This window comes from Ricinus communis, chromosome 5 (genome assembly GCF_019578655.1).
Source record: "Ricinus communis isolate WT05 ecotype wild-type chromosome 5, ASM1957865v1, whole genome shotgun sequence".
NCBI lineage: Eukaryota > Viridiplantae > Streptophyta > Magnoliopsida > Malpighiales > Euphorbiaceae > Ricinus > Ricinus communis.
The window spans coordinates 10640675-10650959 of NC_063260.1; positions in this window are offsets into that span (position 1 = coordinate 10640675).

The window sequence follows — 10285 nt, forward strand, 5'->3', positions numbered from 1 at the left end:
ATCTTAACATTATATTTCTTGTTAGGTTGTTATATATATAATTAGTTTAGCTAAAAAAAGAATAAATTCTTAATCACTTTGAAGTATGGATGAAATCGATTGGTGTTGAATATTTTAGAAGGAACTTGATCGGGTTGTTTGAGAAATTTATCATCCAACTCTATTATAGCTCTAAAGATATTATAAAAATGACGGCTAATTGTCTCTCTAGGCTTATAAAAGTAAAAACCAAGTTTATGATGAGTGATATTATGTCCTAATAAGTAAAGTATTTTTGTCACTTGTTCTTCTATATTTACTCATAATGTTAGTCGAATTCCACCTTTTTTAACTAAAAAATCACATAAACCCATAAAGTTGTATGACTCATTCTTATAATTCTATGATACTAATTACTACTTGCAATTTGATTCAACAGTTCAGACCTCGCATTTTCTCCTTCTAACCATCTAAACATCTTCAATTTTTAATTTAACCTAACATACACCTAAGAATTTTATTTTTTGGTAATATTTAAATATCTTGTGCAATATATGTAGATGTATTGAATGAAGAAACAATGCTAAAAAGTGTTAAAATATCACAAAAAAAGAAAGTTAAGGCGTTTGCTAGGTTAAATTGAAAGTTAGAGTGTTAAATTGACTAAATGACTAAAATTCATAGAGCATAAATATGCATTTGGTCATACAATATATTAATTTATAAAAATAAATAGTAGTATAGAGATAAACTTGTATAAAATAGGATACTAAAAAAAAATTCTTTTTTTACCCATAAAAATACATTATCATACTAAACTAGCAATAAAATTCTACACGTATAGTTGACGTACATGAAAATTTAGATTTTATCTTTTTGATAAGTTAAACTAATAATCAATATGATTATTTAATTATACTAAGCTAATATGATTTTATTAATGTGTTAGTTGTAAATTTATCTTATTAGCTTAATATACTAAATTAGAATTTTTAAGTTTTTTAATAGTTTATATGCATTCTGCATATGTGTTTAGCGTATTAAACTAGCAACTAATACATCGTCATTATCTCATAAGATAAACAAATTAAGCTAATCAATAGCAACTACTATCTTAAAGTATTTTTTTGATTTATGTAATTAGATAATAAACATATTTTTCAATTAATAATTGTAATTATACTATTTGAATAATTAATTATATATGCACTAATTTTATATCGAATTATTTTATAAAAATCACAAATATCATATAAATACATTACATCTGTCAAGAAATATATATGCTAAATAAATTACCAAATATATATAAGCAAGTAAGTTAGAGTTATGTACAATAACATTTTGTACCATAATATTAATGTATTTACACAAAGTAACATTTTGAAAAAAATAATTTGCAACATACGATAAAAAATAAATTGGCTAAAAGTAGGAGTAACAAAAAAGATAAAACAATTTAAATTTGCACTTAACTTTTTTAATGTTAGTTAAATGAGTATAAGTCAAATTAGTAGGACTCGTTTATAGTAATGTTAAATAATACAGAGTCCTCTTAGTGAGGGTTAGGATTTTCTCTCTATAAGGAATAGGGTTTCTCTATTTTCAAGCCTCCTTCCATGATTTTCATGGTTTTCTGTACTTTTAATCCTAATTAAATATTTTCTTTTCCTTTATTTTTCTTTTCATGTCTCATCTCGTGTTACTTTGTTAGCTCTTTTCGTGTTTCTTTTGCCCTCATATTTTAGTTTGCTCTTCTTTTCCTATGTCATTCTTCTCATTTTTTTTCTGTCTAGTTGATCTTTGTGTTTGTGTTTGCTGGAGTTTTGTCTTTATTGCTCAATGTTTCTCTACAAGAACATATTCCCTTTTAATTGTGTTTACTCATATTTCTTACAGTAGTTATCAGATCCATTACTATGTCTACGAATATAATTAGTTCATATGTTGATATCTCCCATTTAACCGTTATTGGAAGTGAGGAGTTGATCCTTGATGATGAAATCAATATTAAGGGCCAAGACCGAACAACATTTTGTCTGGCGGGTAAATTATGGACTAACATGCCTTTCAATTCCAATGCCCTTATGAACATGATGAAAAAAAAAAGCTTCTAATGTTGTTCATGGCTTTGAGGTCCAAGAATGGGAACAAAATTTATATATTTTCAGTCTTTTCATTAGAAAGAGAAAAGACAAATGTTAAATAAAGAGCCCTGATATTTTGATAGGGATCTTTTCATTTTGAAGGATGTAACAGGACTTGAACAGGCTTCCCCTATTGATCTTGTGCATAGTATGTTGTGGATTAGGGCTTATGACCTACCTTTATGATGTATGAATCATATGATGTGGCCTCTCTATTAGCAAAAAATATTGGTGAATTCCCTTGGATGTGAGACAACCTTTATGTAGAGGTACAAAGTTGAGAATTAGCCATTCAAATTCTATCTGGATTCCTTTCAAATATGAGGATTTGTCGGTCTTTTGCTTTTCATATGGAAAATATGGTCATAGCTTTAAGTTTTGTAACTAAAGAATTGATTTAGATGATGAAAGGGATCTTAAACTTAAATTTGGTAAATGGTTGTGTGCTTCCCCTCTTATACGTCCTTGTAGTCTTGGTATGTAAGATAAGGAGCCAAGTATATAAGCAAAAAAATGACTTTTCAACTATTAGAAAAAGTAATAAAAAATACATTTTTTAAGCTAACCATTGTCAATAAAACTAATACGCAGGCTGACATAGAGGTATATGAAGTTGATGATGACAATGAAGTGGTTAGTAACAATGATACCCTAGTTTCTAATATTGTGAGCAGAATATTGAAAGTCTTATTATTAATGATGAGGCTTCCTATGCTAGCATACCTAATACCACCAAAATTACCACCTTTTCCACTTTGACAAATAATGGCAATGTCTTCTTTCCTCCACTAACCTACCCCATTCCTGAGCTTAGTGATATACCATTCTTTTTACCACATTAGAGTTTGCCACCACTTCCCAACAATGACCAACCATCCCTTGACAATTTTTAAAATACTGCACATTGCTGATAACAAGTCCCTGACCATTATCACTTCAAACAACCTTATTTTACCCGAACTTGAGCAAAACTTTTTTATGACCAACTGTTTTGTAACTGAAGACATCATTATTACTAAATTTTAGGCATGAGTTTATTCTCATTTTTAACCCTGGTATAAATACTTTCCAATTCTACAAAAGCTAAAAGCCCCAAATAAACAAAAAGTCTAAAAATATCATTCCAATCAAAAATCAAAACCCAAAGCCAATCAATTGATACTTGAGGTTGGTATAAAGAAACAAAGGAGTGATGTTGCAGAGGGCTTAGCAGGAGAGTCGAAATTCAAAAAGTGCAAAGAAGGGACTTTATATGACGTGGTTTGTTCCTTTGATGATCATGCGAAGGTTGTAGTGCAACCCGACCATACACCATGATATGAATCATGAGGAAGTTGAAACAAGAAGAATTCGGCACTAAAATAAAATAAAATAAAAGAAAAGAAGATGAGAAACTTTAATAACACACAAAACACAAAGATAAGCAAACCTCAACTTGAAGCAAGCTCTGATACCAAATGATAGGAAATCATCATCTTAGCAACCATACACCCCAATAACTAATGAGTTACGATACATATGGAATGCAAGAAAACACCCTCCAATCAAGATGATTCCAAAACCCAAGGATCTCCTCAAGTGAAGTTAGGAAAAACTAGTTCCAACAATGAAACTAGCACTTGAATTCAACTCCAAACGCCACAAACCAAGTATGATTTGATAAGTTATGAATCAAACACAAGATTTTGGTTAGAGAACGCCACAAACTGAAATTAGTTTGATAAGTTCAAAGTTCATGCAAGAACTTAAGCAAAAACACTCACAAAGAGCAAACAAAGATTATCATTCAAAATTCTATGTTTACAAATGAATTTGGCTTTGATATTTATAGCCAAAACAAGACAAAGAAAACCTAAATGGATGTCTTTTCTACTTTCCCACGTTTTTCCTTTAATTCCCTTAAAAACTCATTAAAATTGGCTGTTTTTTACATTGATGGCCCTCATTTTGTAACTCCCCAATGACAACTAAATATGTGCACTCATTTGTAACTCCACATAACACTCATATAACTCACACCTAATAAAATAATCCTTAATTAAATAAAAATAAACTAAAACAATTACTTAAGCTAAAACCCAAAAGATAAGAACCCATATAAATATGAATTAAGCCCAAAGGCTTAATCATAGCCGAATGGATTTTATTCTTCAAAATGGACTGGATGCTTCATTATAAGGTTGGACTCTTGTTTTCATGCATGAGTTGCATTTCCATTTTGGACCTTTTGGTGCATGCCTTTGCAATGGAATCTCATGGCAGCCTTGATTCATATCATTCCCCCTTTCTTGAAAGAAAATTCATCCTCGAATTTTGCCCAAATATTGCGAAAGAGATAAACATATAATCTCAAACGGTAATGAAATGCTATCATCAACCTGCAATTCCATATAGTTCTTCTAATTGGAAATCGAATTGGAGTAAAAAGGATAATAAATTTGCTAAGCCTAAAGTGGATGAGAATAAGAATAAAAATGAAATAGGCAGCAAAAACAAAGTTGAGAATCAAGCTAATCAATCTAGAAGCTTGAAGAGTTCAAGATGTTGACTAATAGCTTTCTTAAGCATCTTAAAGATAAAGCCGATTCTAAGCCATCATTGAAGACTAACATCGATGATGTAAAGGAGGTTGATGATGGCATTTCATTACCGTTTGAGATTATATGTTTATCTCTTTCGCAATATTTGGGCAAAATTCGAGGACGAATTTTCTTTCAAGAAAGGGGGAATGATATGAATCAAGGCTGCCATGAGATTCCATTGCAAAGGCATGCACCAAAAGGTCCAAAATGGAAATGCAACTCATGCATGAAAACAAGAGTCCAACCTTATAATGAAGCATCCAGTCCATTTTGAAGAATAAAATCCATTCGGCTTTGCAATGGAATCTCATGGCAGCCTTGATTCATATCATAGTAGAAAAGACATCCATTTAGGTTTTCTTTGTCTTGTTTTGGCTATAAATATCAAAGCCAAATTCATTTGTAAACATAGAATTTTGAATGATAATCTTTGTTTGCTCTTTGTGAGTGTTTTTGCTTAAGTTCTTGCATGAACTTTGAACTTATCAAACTAATTTTAGTTTGTGGCGTTCTCTAACCAAAATCTTGTGTTTGATTCATAACTTATCAAATCATACTTGGTTTGTGGCGTTTGGAGTTGAATTCAAGTGCTAGTTTCATTGTTGGAACTAGTTTTTCCTAACTTCACTTGAGGAGATCCTTGGGTTTTGGAATCATCTTGATTGGAGGGTGTTTTCTTGCATTCCATATGTATCGTAACTCATTAGTTATTGGGGTGTATGGTTGCTAAGATGATGATTTCCTATCACACCATGAGTTGCCTTCTTTAGAATTGTAGAGGGCTTAGGAACCCTTGAATAGTTTCCATTCTAAGGGAGCTTATTAAGCTCGAGTTTCCTACCTAATTTCCTTAATGGAAACTAAGTTGTCAGCTTCGGAGATGGAGCATATTAAAAGAAAATTAGGGTCTTTGATGATTTAGACATTGGTGAGGAGTGGTGGATTATGTTTAATGCGGAGTTTTAAAGTTTTATGCAGTCTAGTTTCTTATTCTTTACATCATATTGATGTGGTAATTGACGATTTGGGGACGAATCAATAATGGAGATTTACTGGTTCTATAGATGACCTAGGTTTTAAGAAAAGTATCTTTCATGGAGATTGCTTTATGAGCTAAAGAATCGGCCTCAACTCCTTTCGATGTGTAGAGGAGACTTTAATGAGATCCTTTTTATAGTGAAAAGGTGGGAGGAAACGAAAGAGATATTTTTGCCATTAATGTTTTTCCTCAAGCTTTAAATAGTTGTGCTTTAGAGGATTTATGTTTTTCGAGCTCAAAATTCAGTTGGAGTAATGGGCATGTTAGCTTCAATAACATTCAAGAGAGAATGGCTAAATGTCTTGGCACCGATTCCTGGTGTGACCTCTTTCTTGACTTTTTTGGCCAGCATTTACTAAGATACGGTTCTAATCATTGTTTTATTCATCTATCCATGACTAAGCATCGGTTGAGATCTCAAAGATTAAGCAAACCTTTTCGGTTTGAAGCTATGTGGATTAGAGATGTTAATTATAGATTAATGATTAGTAATTCTTGGAAAGAATGTAATGGTTCAGTAATGGACAAGATTGACATCTATGTGAAGGCCTTGAGCAAATAGGGAAATCAGCAGTTTGATTCAGTTTCAAGAGATATTCAAAGAAATTTTTTTGAGTTGGAGTGCCTTCAAACTAGATATCACGATGAAGCCATAATTTGTCGAGCCCGTGTCTTAGAAAAAGAAATCACAGAGCTTATTTGTAAAGAGGAAGTGATGTGGGCCCAATAGTTGACTTTGTGAAGGTGATAGCAATACTACATTTTTTCATAAGAAGGCTAGCTAGAGGAAGAAACGAAATATAGTAGTTGGTACTTTTGATGAGAGTGGCAATTGGGTGGAGGAGGAGATGCAGATTGCTAATGTATTCAAGAACTATTTTTGGGATTTATTTTCTACTTCAGGAAATATAATTATTTATGCAATTATTGAGACTGTTTTTGATAGGATTATTGAAGCTATGAAAGCAAACCTCCAAGAACCTTACACAAAAGATAAAGTTCTTCGTGTCCTTAAACAGATGCACCGTTGAAAGGCTTCAGGCCCAGATGGTATGTCTATCCTTTTTTATCTTACTTCTTGGGATGTGATTGGTCATGATGTATTATCTTTAGTACTTGGTGTTCTTAATAGTGATAGTAATCTTGAGTTTATTAATCATACCCTTATTTCCAAAATCTAAAAATCCTAAAACTGCTAAAGAGTTCAGACTTATTAGTCTTTGTAATGTAATTTTTAAATTGATTATTAAAATAATTGTTTATAGATTCAAAGTTGTCTTCCCTAAGATTATTGATATGTCCCAAGTTATTTAATTCCTGGCAGACTTATTACCGATAATGCTCTCACTGCCTTTGAACCATTTCATTACATGAGGAGTAATATGGGGAGGACAAGGAATTTTGCTTTAAAATTAGCCATAAGCAAAGCTCATGATAGGATAAAATGGAATTTCTTGGAAGCTATAATGTTAAAAATTGGTTTCCCAATTCTACTGTTAGTCTTATCATGCATTATACGTCTTCTGTTTCTTTTTCTATCTTGCTTAATGGCTTAGTCTATGACAATTTTATTCCTTTTAAAGGCCTCTGTCGGGGTGACCTGCTATCTCTATATCTCTTTATTATTTGTGAAGAAGGATTTTCTTCTATTATTAGGGTTAAAAAGAGTGCACATCATATCCATGGTTTGAAAATTTGCAAGAGAGCACCATCAGTTTCACACCTATTTTCAGCAGATGATAATTTGTTATTTAGAAGAGCTACTATTCAGGAGGCTGAACATTATGCAGAAATTCTCAGTTCCAATGTTGCTTACTTTGAGTCAGCAGATTAATTTCGAGAAATCTGAAATCTCTTTCAGTCAGAATGTCTCTAGCTCAATGAAATCGGCAATTCAGCAAAAGTTAGGTGTTAGGGTGGTTGTTTTAAACCATGGCAAATACCTGGGTCTTCCTTCGATTGTGGGCAAGTCCAAGAAGTAAAATTTTCTCTTCTATCTTGGATCAAGTTATGAGTAAATTAGAAGGATGGAAAGAACAAATTCTCTCGAAAATTGGTAAGAAAATACTTATTAAAGCAATTGCTCAATCTATACCAAATTATTTAATGAGTTGTTTCCTTTTTCCTAAGTTTATTTGTAACTACCTTAATTGTTAATTATTGGTGGGACAGAAGGGTAATGGGAGAAAGATGCATTGGTGTAAATAGGAGGTTCTTTGTAAATCTAAGGGAGAGGAGGGCTTACGCTTTCGGAAACTTCATGCTTTCAATTTAACTATGTTAGCTAAACAAGTTTGGCGTCTTTCTACTGACCCGAATTCCTTAATTAGCCAAATTTTGAAAGCCTAGCATTATCCTAGGACTGATATTCCCAATGCTCAACTTGGTTATAATCCTAGTTATACCTGGAGGAGTATTTGGGAAGCTCGTATTGAAAAAGAGTCTTACTTTTTATGGTAGGATTAGGCTCCTCTATTAGAGTTTGGGGTGATAGGTGGATTCCCAAACAATTGAGTCTTAAGGTTTTGACTTCTAGAGATGAAGCTTTCGGTGATTTGATGGTTAGTGATCTTATCTTAGAATCAAGTCTTTGGAATTCAAGCCTGATTAACCCGTTGTTCTCACATGTAGAGACATATTTAATTTTTGCTATTCCTCTTAGTTCCCATCGATCCCAAAATTTACCCTCTTGGATCTTCTTCACCAAATCGTGGCAATATAGCACTTAGCTCATCATTATATCCAATATAATTATGCTGGGAATTCGGGTTCTAGTCCTACGGATAGCCTCATAAATTAGAATTCGATTTGGTATCTTAATATTCCACCAAAAGTAAAGCATTTCGTATGGAGATGTTGCCTTGATCTTCTTCCTATAGGTGCTTTATTCTGCAAAAGGTCAATCCCAGTTCCTCTAGATTGTTGCTGGTGTAAAAACAGGATGGTAACTGTTATGCACTCTCTTTATTGTTTTTTTACAGGTGAAGTATGGCAAGCCAATATTTTTCAAATATTAAGGATAAGCTCACTCTTGCATGTATGATCAGTTGGAGTATTTGGCGATCCCGAAACTTGAAAAATTTCAAGATATCTCAATGACTCCTTTGCAAATTCTTCAAAAAGCTTACAAATTATTTGATGACTTTGCCTCTTCCAATAAGAAGTGTCCCCTGGATAGGAGCCATCAATCACCTCTAAGATGGGAACTTCCTGCTACCGATCACTTTAAGCTTAATGTGGATGTGGGATGTTTCAATATGCAGGGACATGGACGTGGGATGTTTCGATATGCAGGAACATGGATGTGGAGTTATTATCAAGGATTGTACGGGTGTGGTTAAGGTCTCAGTATCTTTTTTCTATCCTTCTCAATGCTACCTAGAAATTGCTGAAGCCAAAGCCATCCTCAAAGGATTAAATGTTGTTACTCAACACTGATTCTCTTCCTTGATCGTTGAAAAGTGATTGTCAGTATAGTGTTAATTGCATTCTGAATCGGGTTTTTAGCAGGAATCCATTAAGCATTTTAGATATATCTAGTTCTTTTCATACTATTGTTTTTGGTTATGTTCCTAGATTAGCCAATCAAGTAGCTCATAAGCTTGAAAGGATAGCCTTTGTCTCTAGTGTGGAGGAAATTATCATCGTCAATGATATCCCTCTTGATGTAATATTAGATGTTTTGGGCACTTCTTAATGTTAAGTACACAATCCTGTCTCCTTATTTTTAAAAAGATATATAATAATTTCCGTAGATTTATTAAGTGATTAGTTTCACATATTTATAACTAATATAAAAAATTGAAAAATAAATCACCAACTTAGCATATTAACATCCTCTTGCAATCTCTATAAAAAGTCAAGATTTTTTTTAAATATTTAATGAAGAAATAAAATAAATATAAGAAAAAAAAAAGAAAATTATGACAAAGTTGAAAAAATATATTAATATTTTTATGACATCATTATTTAAAACTAATTTTATTGGTAATTGCTATATTACATTGCGCAATAATATTGTTTAATAAATTAGTTTTAAATACCAATACGATAATTCTTATTTTGAAAAGTTTCTAATAAAAAATGTATAAACTACCATTACACATTCAATTGTTTAATAATTATAACAACGCAATTCTAAGAGATTAAATATTTTGAATCTATAAATCATTACAAATATTAAAATTTATCTGAAATTTATAATTTAAGGATTATATAAATTAATTTTTAAAATTGGAATCTTGATATTTCGTAACAATATATTAAATTTATGTGTTGCTAGTTATAAAAATAATAAGTGTAAATTTCATAAGGTATAAATAAAATAATTTATAGAATTTACTGTAATATAAAGATTTTTTCATAATCTTAATACTAAAAATGTTTATGATGGTGAGTTTAAAATTTATATAATATTTTTAATTTTTAAATGATAACAAGTCAAATACTTAATATTCACATAAATTAAAAGGATTACTTTTTTCATTACAAAAATATAGTCCACTTTTAATTTATACGTGGATTAGCATATTAATTTT